This window comes from Heteronotia binoei, chromosome 4, assembly GCF_032191835.1.
Source record: "Heteronotia binoei isolate CCM8104 ecotype False Entrance Well chromosome 4, APGP_CSIRO_Hbin_v1, whole genome shotgun sequence".
NCBI lineage: Eukaryota > Metazoa > Chordata > Lepidosauria > Squamata > Gekkonidae > Heteronotia > Heteronotia binoei.
This window is the reverse complement of record NC_083226.1, coordinates 128,623,857-128,638,569: the sequence shown is the minus strand read 5'-3', so window position 1 is coordinate 128,638,569 and position 14,713 is coordinate 128,623,857. Positions and strand designations below refer to the sequence as shown.

General features: G+C 41.4%; 1 pseudogene; it reads right to left on the bottom strand.

The window, feature by feature from the left end:
* Nucleotides 1-1,203: 1,203 nt before the first annotated feature.
* LOC132569985 (cytochrome c oxidase subunit 7B, mitochondrial-like) lies at nucleotides 1,204-1,443 on the bottom strand (annotated as a pseudogene).
* Between the last annotated feature and the right edge of the window lie 13,270 nt (nucleotides 1,444-14,713).

Genomic DNA, 14,713 nt, shown 5'->3' with positions numbered 1-14,713 from the left:
TAAAAATGGTAAATTAGACACCGGACGGTAATTCGCCAATTCGGCCGGGTCTGCTGTAGCTTTTTTCAAGAGAGGGCGGACCAAGGCCTCTTTCAGAGGTGTTGGAAAATGCCCCTCTAGGAGGGACCTGTTTATGATGTCCCGTAAAGGACATCTAAGCTCCCCCTGGCAAGATTTAATCAGCCAAGAGGGGCAAGGGTCCAGATCGCATGTTGTCGGGCGGGCAGCAGAGAGGATTCTGTCGACTTCCTCCAGGCTGAGCGGGTCGAAGTGGTCCAGCACTAAACCTGAAGACAGGCACGGAGCCTCAATTTCACTCACTGTATCCAAAGTGGTAGGCAGGTCTTGGCGGAGCAACGAGATTTTATCTGCAAAATATCTCGCAAATGCCTCACAGCCTATTTCTAATTCTCTAACATTTGGTTTGCCTTGTGGCAGCGTTATAAGATCCCCAATTATTCTAAATAATTGTGCTGGGCGCGAGTTTGCAGATGCAATCTTGGTTGCAAAGTAATCTTTCTTTGCAGCCTTGACTGCCATCTCATAAGACTTCATAAACGTTCTGTAGGATGTTCTCGTTGCTTCATCCCGAGTATGCCTCCACTGCCTCTCTAGTCGTCTGAGCCCTTGTTTCAGCTGGCACAGCTCCAAGGTATACCATGGAGCCAGCTTCGTACGAGGGCGTAGAGGACGCCGGGGTGCAATTTCGTTGATAGCCCTGGACAACTGGCCCTGCCAGATTTCCACCAGGTCATCGAGGGAATTGCCAGTGGGCCAGGGATCCCTCAGGGCCATTTGGAACCGTTCCAGGTCCATCAGGCCCCGAGGGCGAGCCAAAATAGGCTCTCCGCCCATACAGGGTTGGGGCAGCCTCCCCATACGGGCCTTAAGGGCTAGGTGATCCGACCATGGTACCGCTTCTACGGCGATATCTTTTAGGACAAAATTCCTAAAACACAGAAATAAATAGGCTCACTATACCAAGAAGGTGGTGCCAAATAGGTTGTACTTTATAAAATAAATATTTGTTCCATGCTTACAATCATTTTTTTCACAAGCAGAATTTTTTTTTTTAAATGTACTTATTACATCTCAGGTGACAATACAATGAACTGTGCCATTACAAGCATGGCACAAGTACGTTCCAATGAAAGCTCAGACAAGTTCATGGTTGTTCCGAATATGCCCCGGAAAACATTTCTATTACTCTCTCCATTCTTTTGGGGTTACCTGGCCAATGGGATACATATTCCATATAATTCAAATTTGTGTTATAGCATAAATCCAAACAGAGGCACAAAACACAGCTCCATCAAGCAGAATTATGTTGCCATATTTGTCATGAAAATCAGGTTCATATTTACCATGGGTTTGTCCTGCCACTGTATGCTGAATGGTACAAGCAGTGAGGTCTAAAGTGCTCTTTGTGACAGGCAAAACCATCTCTCTTCCCAGTCCAGAGTCCCACTCCTGATCCACAAGCATCTCTTCAGACTAGAAGATCTTAGTGGATCATATTTTTGTGAACTTTCCTTGTCCTGTGTGACAGGCAAAGTCAAGTGTCTGCCCTTTCTCCCACTGAAACTACTATTCTAGAATTCTAGAATTTTTACACAAGAGGGAAAATTCAAAATTGGAATGCATGACTGGCAGTGTAGTGATTTGTATCACCTAAGAACATAAGAGAAGCCATGTTGGATCAGGACAATGACCCATCCAGTCCAACACTCTGTATCACACTGGCCAATATATATATATATATATATATATATATATATATATATAATATATACACACACACACACACACACACACACACAATGGCTAATAGCCACTGATGGACCTCTGCTCCATATTTTTATCCAATCCCCTCTTGAAGCTGGCTATAAGAAAATAACCAATCCCCTCTTGAAGCTGGCTATAAGAACATAACCTCTTTCACAACTTAGTTTCCTGCACAAGTGAATCAGGACTTCATGTGCCATTCTCCTTAATTATAGCCACCTCTTCACACAGGTAGAAGTACACTTCCTTTTCCATCTCATGCTTAATCACACAGGGCAGGGACTTCCCTCTTTCCCATTGATGCTGCTAGGATCAGTCTACATGCACACTCTTCCCTTTTTCCTTGCCATGACATGTAAAAGCTCCTCCAAACTCTCCCATTATTGAACCATCTGCATGGTCAATTGTTGTGTCTCTGCTTGTTTGCTTCCTACTTCCGTACCTTTCTTGAAATTGTGTCCCTTTAAAATATGCCACCCCAAGGAATTGTTTGCTCGGATATTGGGCTGGACCTAGTTTCTTAATTCTGATATACCTAGATACTTTGCCCTATAATTCAGCAAAATAACCTTGCATTCAGATGCTGAAATATATATACCTGCAATATTTCTCCTCAAGCCTAGATGCAACCACATAAAAATAAGGAATTATAATGAAAATGTCAAGTTACCTTTAACTATTGGGGTGTGAATATCATTAAAATAACAAGCATATGTGCATGTTTACAGTGTTTCCATGGCTACATGCTTTATCCCTGGATAGAAAATATAATTTGAAATTTTACAGCTGTACACTTTTAAAAATTTCATTGTCATTCATCTCTTCTCTCTTTCCACATACAAAAATACATATGGAATTATTTGTGCTGCATGGTAATGAATGGGGAATAATATAACAATACACTTGCTTACTAAATTACATATTAACTGTGTTAATTCATTACATAACATCTTAAATAATCTTATTAACATATTTTGTACATGAAGGGATTTACAGTTCTTTTAGGATAGGGTCTGAGTTTCCAACTGTCAAATAAATGTTTCAGTACTCTTTTGAAAAAATGTTTATATATCTGATCCACTTTTCAATGTCTTCATATGTTTCTATTGAAGCTTTAATAGGATACCATAGACATATAAAATATCTTCTTTTTTTGCCAGTTACCTTCAAGAATTTTTTCACTAAAGAAATTGGATATAATTCGTCTTGCATAGACAATTGTTGAAACTGAAGAGATTACTATGTTTTTCTTAACTGCTCTTGCAAATTCTGATTTGTCCTAGTGACACCTTCTAATAAGAAAGTAGGCATTTCTTCTTTGTCCTGGTATGATGATGTAACTAGTAAAGTTTCTATATGTTGTAATTTCCAGATTCGGATTACAAACTATAATATAGTGGGTTCCACACAATGAAGAGGCAAGGTGATAGTGAACATAGTTCTTTTATTTGCACAGCATAATAAAGGCATAATAGAACATAGTTCTTTTATTTGCACAGCATAATAAAGAGTGAAAACTGGGCCAACAGGGCCAACTATATATACACTCCAGGTTCCCATGCTAGCATCCTATTGGACCATTCAAACCAGCAGGGGGCAGCAGGGGTTTGGATCCTATTGCCCAGTGTTCAAGAGTCCCCAAGCTCGGTCCTACAGGCTCCAATGAGCCAGGCATATAACAGACACATTACCGATCACATATATGACACAAGTTTTGGCAGTTCTGTTTCTCAAATGCCTATATGCTATGACTTCCAATGTTTGGAGCACTTCACCTTTCCCCGCATGTCAGGAGCACACATATGTATATGCAGATAAAATCAAATTAGGGATAACTGCCTGTGTATATCAAGGTCTAGAATTTGGACAGAAACACTTCATTATGGGAATGAGAACATTACCAGATATAAAGCAGGTAGAAAAAAAGAATCCAAGTCTAAATCTCTATTTAGAAATAAGAAAACAAGAAAAGCAGGATGTACTCAAAGAACTGCAGGCTCATGCACATGTACACAAACAGAGCAACCCATAGACAACCTTAAATTTAAACAATAAAAGCACACAATAAAAGGTGCAAAATAAAAACAAGCACACCTGCCCAATATGATGAGGGGATTCTTGGGGTCTAGGGTGAAAGGAAAGCAAAGAAGGAAGAAGCAGGATAGAGATCAAGGCCAGCTCAAGAATTCCAGGGGCCCTGTGTTCAAACTATACAGGGGCAGTTGAGAAGGAACTTCAGGAGAATTCCTGCAACTTTCTGGGGTTTGGGAAAGGCTATATTTGTACTGTAAAAATGTTGGAAGTGAGTGTCTAGTGAGTGCCAAAGCCAGAATTGGTTTGAAGCCCAAAAGTTTGAACCTTACTGTCCAATTTGATTCTAAATGCCAGGCAGCAAAATTATAGATGCAAAAAGTAACATACCAAAGGTGTGTGTGTGTCATTAGAATGAAATTTTCACTTGAATTGGTCACTGGCTGGTCACTGACTGGTCTATGTCCACTGGCTGGGCATAGAACCAGGTATAAACTGATGATTCTATTCTGGGGAAACAATAGTCTTAAGAGAGGGGTGATAGCTGACTTAATCCTTCTGTGCATTAAGGGTGTGTTATCATTGAAACTTCACCCGCATTTTTTAATGGGAAAGGTACTAATTCAGTTACCACCCACATAAAGCTATTAAGGTTGCTTACTTTTTGTCATGTTGGGAAGTGCTTTCAGGCTGAATGGAATTTTCCTAGAGACCTCTAATAATTTTACTGAAATATGGAGGTTTCCTTATAGAAACCTATATGCTCTATCAGTTCATATTGTATTCCTGTAAATGGATGGCCAACTCCAAGCTTTCCTGGATGCAGCAACCTGTTTAGACCTGGTTATGGAACTGAAACAGCCTTTGTTGCCCTGGTGGATGATTTGTGGGTGGAGATGGATAGAGGGAGTTCCATTGCCCCCCCCCCCAGTAGGAAGAACGAGACAAACACATATATATGGGTGAAAAACAGGGCAACTTTATTGAATGAAACAAGGCATGGGGCAACCTAACCTGCTGGACAAGCCAAGGGAAACCCCCTGACCTTTCCAAGTCTGGTGGGGCGAGCCACCCAGCCCCCGGCAGTAGCCAATAAGCACAGCTACTGCCAGGCCGGCAACGGTATATACGGTATACTGCCAGGTATACGGCCAGGCGCCGACTCCAGCCAACCTGCCAGAGGAGGGAACCCTATAGCGGGCATCCCAGCAGAGAGCCGTACAGCCCTTCTGCCGTACCATCCCACCGGAGAGCCGGTTTGGTGTGGAGAGCCGGTTTGGTGTAGTGGTTAAGTGTGCAGACTCTTATCTGGGAGAACTGGGTTTGATTCCCCACTCCTCCACTTGCACCTGCTAGCATGGCCTTGGGTCAGCCAGAGCTCTGGCAGAGGTTGTCCTTGAAAGGGCAGCTGCTGTGAGAGCCCTCTCCAGCCCCACCCACCTCACAGGGTGTCTGTTGTGGGGGAGGAAGGTAGAGGAGATTGTGAGCCGCTCTGAGACTCTTCGGAGTGGAGGGCGGGATATAAATCCAAAATCATCATCATCATCATCATCATCATCATCATCATTCCCTAAAACAGGGAATCAACCAAGGGTGCTCACCGTTTAACTAACTAGCCAACAAAAAACTTCAGCCAACAAAGTTACCATAAACTTAAAATGCCAACAGTACAAGGTAGGCGAAACACATCCCAACCCGGCCAATTAGTTGAGATGAAAAAATTCCTACCTGGCCTCGGACAAACCAGCGACTGGAAAAAATCCTGTACTATTGCAGGGAGGGAGGGTGGGCCGACAACAGCCCGGGCGATCTGCACCACGGAAGGCGCGTCTGGGCTTAAATAGCCCCGGACCACGCCCCCGGAGCTTCCCAGATGGGCGAGGGCCATTTGCCTCGACTCCGTCCGGGGAGGCAAAAACGGCCCCCACCCTAAAGCCATTGTAAACGGCGCGGGCGGGAAGGGGCCGCACTCTGTTGATTCTCCTAGACCTCTCAGTATGTTGGTAAGGGACGGGCACAAACCAGCTAATGACCTAAAGTTCATTACAATTTTTGGCCAGCTCATAGCTTGTGAAGCAATGTCTGGAAGTGAAGAACGGCCACAGACTTTCATAAATTTCTTAGGCAGCCAGTCCCTTTAAACAGCTGATCCACATAGAGCAATTTGCTCTGCAAGGCTCAGCTGTTTAAAGGGGCTTTCTTAGGCACACAGCCCAAGAAAGCCCCTTTAAACAGCTAATTTAAGTGGAACAGCTTGCTCTGCATGGATCAGCTGTTTAAAGGGGTTTTCTTGGGTTCAGCTCTGAGCCATTTAAACCACTGCTTTCTGCATCCCATGGAAAAACCATGGAGAGCAGAAAACAGAGGTCATAAATCTATATGAAGAAGAAGAAAAAGAAGAAGAAGAAGAAGAAGAAGAAGAAGAAGAAGAAGAAGAAGAAGAAGAAGAAGAAGAAGAAGAAGAAGATGATGATATTGGATTTATATCCCGCCCTCCACTCCGAAGAGTCTCAGAGCGGCTCACAATCTCCTTTACCTTCCTCCCCCACAACAGTCACCCTGTGAGGTGGGTGGGGCTGGAGAGGGCTCTCACAGCAGCTGCCCTTTCAAGGTCAACCTCTGCCAGAGCTATGGCTGACCCAAGGCCATGCTAGCAGGTGCAAGTGGAGGAGTGGGGAATCGGTTCTCTCAGATAAGAGTCTGCACACTTAACCACTACACCAAACCAGCTCTCCAATCAAACTGAATCAGTTCAGTTTGCAAACCAACCTTCTGGTTTGTATAGGCTTGTGGTTAGGTTTGTCGTTCTGCCAAGAACCATGATCCAAACCACAAAAATGGTTTGTGCCAATTCGTAATCATGGTATTCTCCTGGATCAGCTATTTGGGTAGGGATTGGGAGGCACAGTTCTGTCATTGTTCTGATCCTACCTGGAAGGCAGATTTAATAAGGTGTGCCAGGGGGCTGTTGTTCAGCTCCATGGCTCAAAAAACTATGGGATCCTATAAAGTTCCATCTTGTCCCTGTCAAGCATGATTGTTTTGATCCATTATTAAGTTTAATCACTGTCCTTTCTGTATTACTCCAGTTCCCATGGCTGCATATCAAAGCTAAATAACCCCTCTTAGTTCTCACCTCCCTTTTTCCTTTTCCCACCTTTGAGTAGCAAATGTAGGAATGCCTTGCTTTGATGATAGAGAAAAGGAGGCACCTCCCAAGAAGGTCTCCCAGTCAATATCAGCAGTAATAAGAATGCATGAGACCCAGGGAAGTTTCAACCGCAAAGATAGTAGTTTGCATATTTGTAATAGTTCACACGTGTTCATTATGTCTTTATACTCTTTGATGTAACCCTTAAAGCTTCATACCGTGGGTAACTTTGTATCACTTTCAAGGTGTTCCACCTTGAAGCAACAATGGATTATCAATAAACTGAGACTTTGTATTCACCAACTGCTCAGTTATTTGAAACTTCCATGCTTGACAGTCTCCTGTGCTCTTTAACATCTTCATGAAACTACTGGTGAGGTTATCTGGAGATTTGAGCTGGGTTGTCATGCAGGTCACACTCAGCTCTATCTTGTTCTGTACAAACTCTCAACTGGTGCCATGAGGCAGATATGGAGTGGATGCAAGCTAATCAACTGAAGCTTAATCTCAACAAGATTGAAGCACTACTGGTGGGTGGAAGGTCTTACCCATTATTTAAGACAAGGGTGTCAAACTAATTTGTTATGAGGGCCAGATTTGATATAAATGAGACTGTTACAAAATTTAATGCCAGGTAGTGGTAGAAATAAACTTTATAAAGGACACAAAAAACTTTAAATAAAATACTCTTAAAATATAGCACTCTTGCAATATTTTATTTAACAGTCTCTGTTAACTGAAGGAAGCAAGAAAGAGGGGAAAGGAGGCTTGCTCGTGGGCCTGATAGGAGTCCTTTGGGAGCCTGATTTGGCCCCTGGGCCGCATGTCTGACACCCCAGATTTAAGGTATCATCTTTTCTGAAAGAGTTTGTACTACCCTCAAAGGAACAAGTCTATAGTCTGGAGGCGCTTTTGGACCCAGAGCTACTGCAGGATAAGCAGGTGGAATCTGTGGTCAAGAATGCTTTTAATGGACTTCAACTGCTTACTCAGCTGTGGTGTTCTCTGGGCAGAAATGATCTATGTGGGGCTGCCCTTGAAAAGTGTTTGGAAACTTCAATTTGTATCGAATGTTGCAGCCAAGAAGTTGATTGGGGAGGGTCATAGGAACCATATCACTCCAGTTTTGTCCTATGTACATTGACCCCCAGTTTGTTTCCAGACACAATTCAAGGCACCGGTCTTGACCTTCAAAGCCCTTCACTGTTTGAGACCAACATCCCTGAAAGACTACCTACTACCTTATGAACCTGCCCAACCACGTGGTCTTCTTCAGAGGCTCTACTTTGAGTGCCCTCTCCTTCTGAGCTTCAGGGTATGGAAAACCAGGAAAGGCCTTTCTCAGTCATGACACCAAAGATCTGAAACACTCTACCCGAGGGAGATCTGTTTCTGCGTTTCTATAATCATCTTCTTGCAGCCACTGAAGGTTTTGTTTTGTTTTGTTCAGCATGTCCTCGGTGACCCCTCCTTCCTAACTAATGTTTTAATGGCAGTTTTATTGTTTTGCATGTATTTTAGCTGTTTTAATTGCTTTAATTATGTGTTGGGAGAGTTGAAATGTGGTTGTATGATGTATATTTTAAATAGTTTCCTTGGTGTCCTAGGTTTGTTTTTTTTTTAAATATATATTTTATTGTTATTATTGATTGTCCATTTCTCTTACACTCTTCTTCTCATTCCATTTAACATATTTCCCCTCATCCCACCCCCCTTAGTCTATACGTCGTCTTCCAGCTAGGGACAAAGGACTCAGAGCTTCCACTGAATGTCTGCCTTCTTTTCTTCTTTTGCCCACTTCAGGTAGATCAGCCACTTTTCCTTAATCCTTGTTCTTCTTTCCTCCCATGACCCTTCCTGAGTCATTATGGCGGCTATGTCTGACTGAACAAAATCAAAAAGATAATCATGCCAAATTCTTTCCTTCCATTTACTTGTATCCTTCCATCCTACCGCCATTACCGCTTTGCCCGCTGATATCATTACTTTTAATAGGTCTTGATTATTCTTCCCTATTATTGCATTCCCTAGTATACTCATCTTCATCAATTCAAAGTCTATTCTCAGTTCAACTTGAAAAAACTTCTTTATCATTCCCACTACCATTTCCCATAATCTATTAGCCTCGGGGCATTCCCACCACATGTGAGTGTACCATCTCTTCTCTTTCTTACAGTGCCAGCATTTAGGGCTCAACCCAGGAAACATGTTCGCTAAGGTAGCCGGAGTTCTATACCATTTAGTAAAGAATTTAAATTCCATTTCCCTAACTTTGTAAATTTTAACTTTTTTTAAACCTTTCATTAACTTTTCTACTGTTCGTTTAGTTATCTGGCCTTCTGAACTCCATATCCGTTGAAGGTAACCTATTACTCCTTCGATGTCTGAAGTCATACACCTGTATAAAATGCTTACTATTCCTTTTTTTGTTTTACCCATTAATTTATAAATCTTTTCCATAGGTTCCTCTTCATTTATATTACTTTTTTCCACTTTCTTTTTAACTTTAGTATACAATCCTATGGCTTTAAGCCAATATTGTACCCCTACTGCTTCTTGCAAGTCTTGTAATGGTTTTAACTTATCCATTATTAACAAATCTTCTACCCTTCTGTATCTTTTAAGACTGAGTAATTCCCTCCACCTATCGTCCCTGTCTTCCTCCATTAATGTTTCTAATGGTGTCCATCTAGATACCCGATTTAACCATTTTGGCTGCCACTTCTTCCACACCATTAACCCACTCTTCCTTCGTCCCACATTTAAAGTCCCTCTTCTCCATATTCGTAAAGATACCATGTTTTCCTACTCTGTTATTAGCCTCATTCTCAAATCTTACCCATTTCTGATCATCTTCCCTCTCTATCTCTAACAATGCTTTAAGCTGGCAAGCTTAATAGTAATTAGTTATATCCGGAACTCCCCATCCCAACTCCGATTGATGATTGTATACTAGTTTTTTCGCAATTCTAGATTTCTTATTTCCAAATATCCATTCCCTTATTTTAGTGTTCCAGTTACTCATTTTTTGTTTATCAATCTCCAATGGTATCGTTTGAAATAAATATAATAACCTTGGCATCCAAAACATCGATACACTTCTTATTTTAGTAGTCAGACTCATATGTCTTGCCCCCCACTGCTTCATATTCCTCTCTATCGTCTCCCATACTTTTTTATAATTACCCTCCACTATCCTATTAATATTTTTATATATTTCTATTCCTAAGTATTTAAATTTCTTAACTCCCATCCCCATATTAGTTAACCTATTAATTTATTTCCTTTCCTCCAAATTAATGTTGAAATACATTATTTCTGATTTTTCCATATTAATTCTTAAACCCGACGATACTTCAAAATTATCCAATATAATTTTCATTTCCCTAATAGCCACTTTCGGGTTCAACATTATCATAATTATGTCATCTGCAAATAAGTTAATTTTCATTTCCTCTTTACCTATCCTACAACCTTCTATTCTACCTGCATTCCTAATCCTTTCTGCCAATTGTTCTATTGCCATTAAAAATAAGGTTGGGGATAGCGGGCACCCCTGCCTTGGGAATTGGGAATTGTTCCATGTATTCATTGTTTACCCTTACTACTGCTGTACCCTTCCTATAAACCTCCTGTATAGCTTTTAAAAATAATGAACCTATCCCATACTTCGTCATTGTGGACCACAGGAACTCATGGGACAATGTATCAAATGCCTTATATACATCCAATTTAAGCAATCCCAATTGCCCAGAATGTCTGTGATGAAGTACATTTAGTATATTCCTTATAGGATGTGCTATACTCCTATTCTTCATGAATCTATATTGATCCTCTTTTATTACACTGTAATATATTTCATAGTCTATTTGCTAATATTTTAGCAAATATTTTGTAATCCTGATTAAGTAAGCTTATTGGTCTATATGAGCCAACTTCCCGGGGGTCTTTCTGAGGTTTTAATATTATAGTTATCTCGGCCTTCCTCCAAGAGTCGGGAGCCTTCCCTCCTTTCAGTACCATATTAAACACCTGTTGTAGTTCCGGGATCAATATCTCCTTGATTTCTTTGTAAAAATCCACAGTAAATCCATCTGGCCCTGGGGATTTGCCTAATTTTAAACTGCTCACTACCTCCTCTATTTCCTGACGTGTGATTTCCTTCTCCAAACTCTCTTTATCTAAGTCTTTCAAACATTCCCCCCTAGGTGTCCTTGGTAAGAGCAGAAAAGCAGAATACAAATTTTGTAAATAATAAGTGGAGGTGAGATCAAGAACACTTAGAACACAGATTTGTGTAACAATATCTTAGGCTGTGATCTTTCAGGTGCACCCGGGTTGCACAGAGACCTTCTGAGGAGGCTTAGGGTGCTGACCTCTTGTTGGGGTCTGGAGATCTTCTAGAATTACAATTGTTATCTAGACTAGAGAGCAGTTCCCCTGGAAAAAAATGGCTGCTTTGGAGAGTAGACACTAAAGAATCATACCCCACTGAGGAGGCTCTCTTACTTAAATTCTGCCTATCTAGCCTCCATCCCAAAATCTCTATAAACTTCCCAAACTATGTTTCAATACAAAAAGTTTGGTTCCAAGACAGTAAAGTTTAAATTAAATGAGAGCACATGCTTTGAGTGTTACTGCCTCTCCCACCCCACCCCCCAGCTCATGTTTCTCTCTATTTAAAATCCACCCTGCCACATATACAATCTTTACTTAAGAAGTTTATCTCAGTGTTTGTCACCATCCTCTAACAACTGGACACTTCTAGCCTTGACTATTAGCATAGAATTAACAGTCAAAGCAGAAGAAGCTTCTTCTTGCCTGAAACGATGCAGTGAATATAACACTATGTTTTTCACAAGGCTAAAACTGTCACATCCAAAGGTCACCAATCATTAATCAAATTAAAGTCAGAAGTCACCAACTGGCAGCTTTGAGAGTGCCTGACATTCATATTGAGAGCATTCCGCTCCTCTGGGCTCCAATTCAAAGCCAAGTCATTGTTGAGGCCAAATAAGCAATGCTTCTGGACAGTGTCATGGTTTGCCTTATCTAAACAGTAGTCATAGAATCATAGAGTGGAAGAGACCTCTAGGGTCATCTAGTCCAACCCCCTACACAATGCAGGAAACTCACAAATACCTCCCCCTAAGTTCACAGGATCTTCATCGCTGTCAGATGGCCATCTAGCCTGTTTAAAAACCTCCAAGGAAGGAGAACCCACCATCTCCCAAGGAAGCCTGTTCCACTGAGGAATCGTTCTAATGGTCAGGAAGTTCTTCCTAATGTTGAGCCAGAAACTCTTTTGATTTACTTTCAACCCATTGGTTCTGGTCCTACCTTCTGCGGCCACAGAAAATAATTCCACATCATCCTCTATATGACAACCCTTCAAGTACTTGAAGATGGTGATCATATCACCGCTCAGCCACCTCCTCTCCAGGCTAAACATGCCTAGTTCCTTCAACCTTTCTTCATAGGACTTTGGTCTCCAGACCCCTCACCATCTTCGTCACCCTCCTCTGGACCTGTTCCAGCTTGTCTATATCCTTCTTAAAATGTGGTGCCCAAAACTGAACACAATTCTCCAGGTGAGGTCTTACCAGAGCAGAGTAAAGCAATACCATTACTTCACGTGATCTGGACACTATACTTCTGTTAATACAGCCCAAAATTGCATTTGTCTTTTTAGCCACCCATCACATTGTTGACTCATGTTCAGCGAATGATCCACTAAGACCCCTAGATCCTTTTTGCACATACTGCTGCTAAGACAAGCCTCCCCCATCCTATAACCATGCATTGGATTTTTCCTACCTAAATGCAGAACTTTACATTTATCCCTGTTAAAATTCATTTTATTGATTTTAGCTCAGTTTTCCAGCCTGTCAAGGTCATCCTGTATCCTGTTTCTGTCTTCTACTGTATTTGCAACCCCTCCCAATTTAGTATCATTGGCAAATTTAATAACCATTCCCTCGATTCCTTCATCCAAATTGTTTATAAAGATGTTGAACAAAACAGGTCCCAGGACGGATCCTTGAGACACTCCACATCACTCTTCTCCAAGAGGATGAGGAACCATTCTCAAGCACTCTTTGGGTGCGATCTGTCAACCAGTTACAGATGCAGCTAACGGTAACAGGATCCAACCACATTTTACCAACTTGTCAACAAGGACAGTATGTGGGACCTTATCAAACACCTTACTGAAATCAAGATAAATGACGTCTACAGCATTCCCCTGATCCAGCGAGGTAGTCACTTTCTCAAAAAAAGAGATCAGGTTAGTCTGACATGACTTGTTCTTAAAAAACCCATGCTGCCTCTTAGTAATCACAGCCATCTTTTCTAAATGTTCCAGGACTGACTGTTTGATTATTTGTTTTAAAACTTTTCCAGATATAGACGTCAAGCTGATGGGTTGGTAGTTACCCAGATCCTCCTTTTTCCCCTTCTTGAAGATGGGGACAACATTCACCTGCCTCCAATCTTCCGGCACCTCTCCTGTTCTCCAAGAATTCTCAAAAATAAAAGCCAGAAGTTAAGAAATTACATCTGCAAGCTCTTTTAAAACCCTTGGATGCAGTTCATCTGCCCCTGAGGACTTAGTTTCATTTAAAGAAAATAGGTTTTTATGTACTACCCCTTTGCTGATCCTAGGTTGGAACTTCATACCCTTCTTATATGTTTTGTTTTTAGGGTTTGTAGAATCTTTTGGGCTCAAGTGTTTTGTTTTTGCCATGGAGAGCACCATTCCCCTCAGAAGAGAAGACTGAGGAAAAGTAGGAATTGAGCAGTTCTGCCCTCTCTTCATTACTTGTTACAATTTCACTTTTCTGCCCTTGCAATGGGCCTACCATGTCCTTGCTCTTTTTCCTAAGAACCCTTTTTTGTTGTTTTTAGCATCTTTGGCCAGCCTAAGCTCATACTGAGCTTTAGCTTTCCTAACTTTTTCTCTACAAGCACTGGTGATTTGTTTATATCCATCCTTGGTTAAAGGCCCTCCTTCCAATTCCTAAAGGAGTCTTTTTTATTTCTCAAGTCTTTAGAGAGTTGTTTAAGTAGCCAACTTGGTTTCTTTAGGGTTTCAGTGAGAATGATGTAAATAAATAAATATCTAGGATTCTGTCATAGCACTGCTGAAAGCCAATGTGAGATGAAGCAGGAAGATACAGGCTTCTATCCTTCTATACCTGCTGCTACTATAGCTACTGCAGCTACTGTGATCAAATGATAAAGAGGTTTGGGGGCTTAAGCAAGGGAAAATGGGGACATTTGTATACCCAATGGTATTATTTACAAAGTTCAGAATTAATATTGCCAAAAACCCACAAACTATTTGCTCATTTCCCCCACCAAATTAAAAACTGGAGTTGGAATCAGATCTAAATAAACTGTGTAAATAAATAGCTCTGATTTTTTCATTGGGCACACTGTAATTAGATGTCAAAAAGCATCTTGAATAATTATCTTCAGTGATCCTGGCATTTGTGGTCACTACAGTGCTTGCCAATGTGTTTCTTGGCACCTACTCGCTTCTCCAAAACAAAACGCCAATCTGGAATTTCCTCCACCTCAGTCAATCAGGAGGTGTTTCAGAATATTCCAGGACACATCACCTTTGGGTCTGCAGGGAGTGTGCATTCAGAGTTTGCTGCTCTCATAAAAGGAGAAAGCAACTTTGAATGTTCCAGTCTGACTGATCACCATGCCAGCCATTTTGTGTTTGTTCTTGCCTCCCAT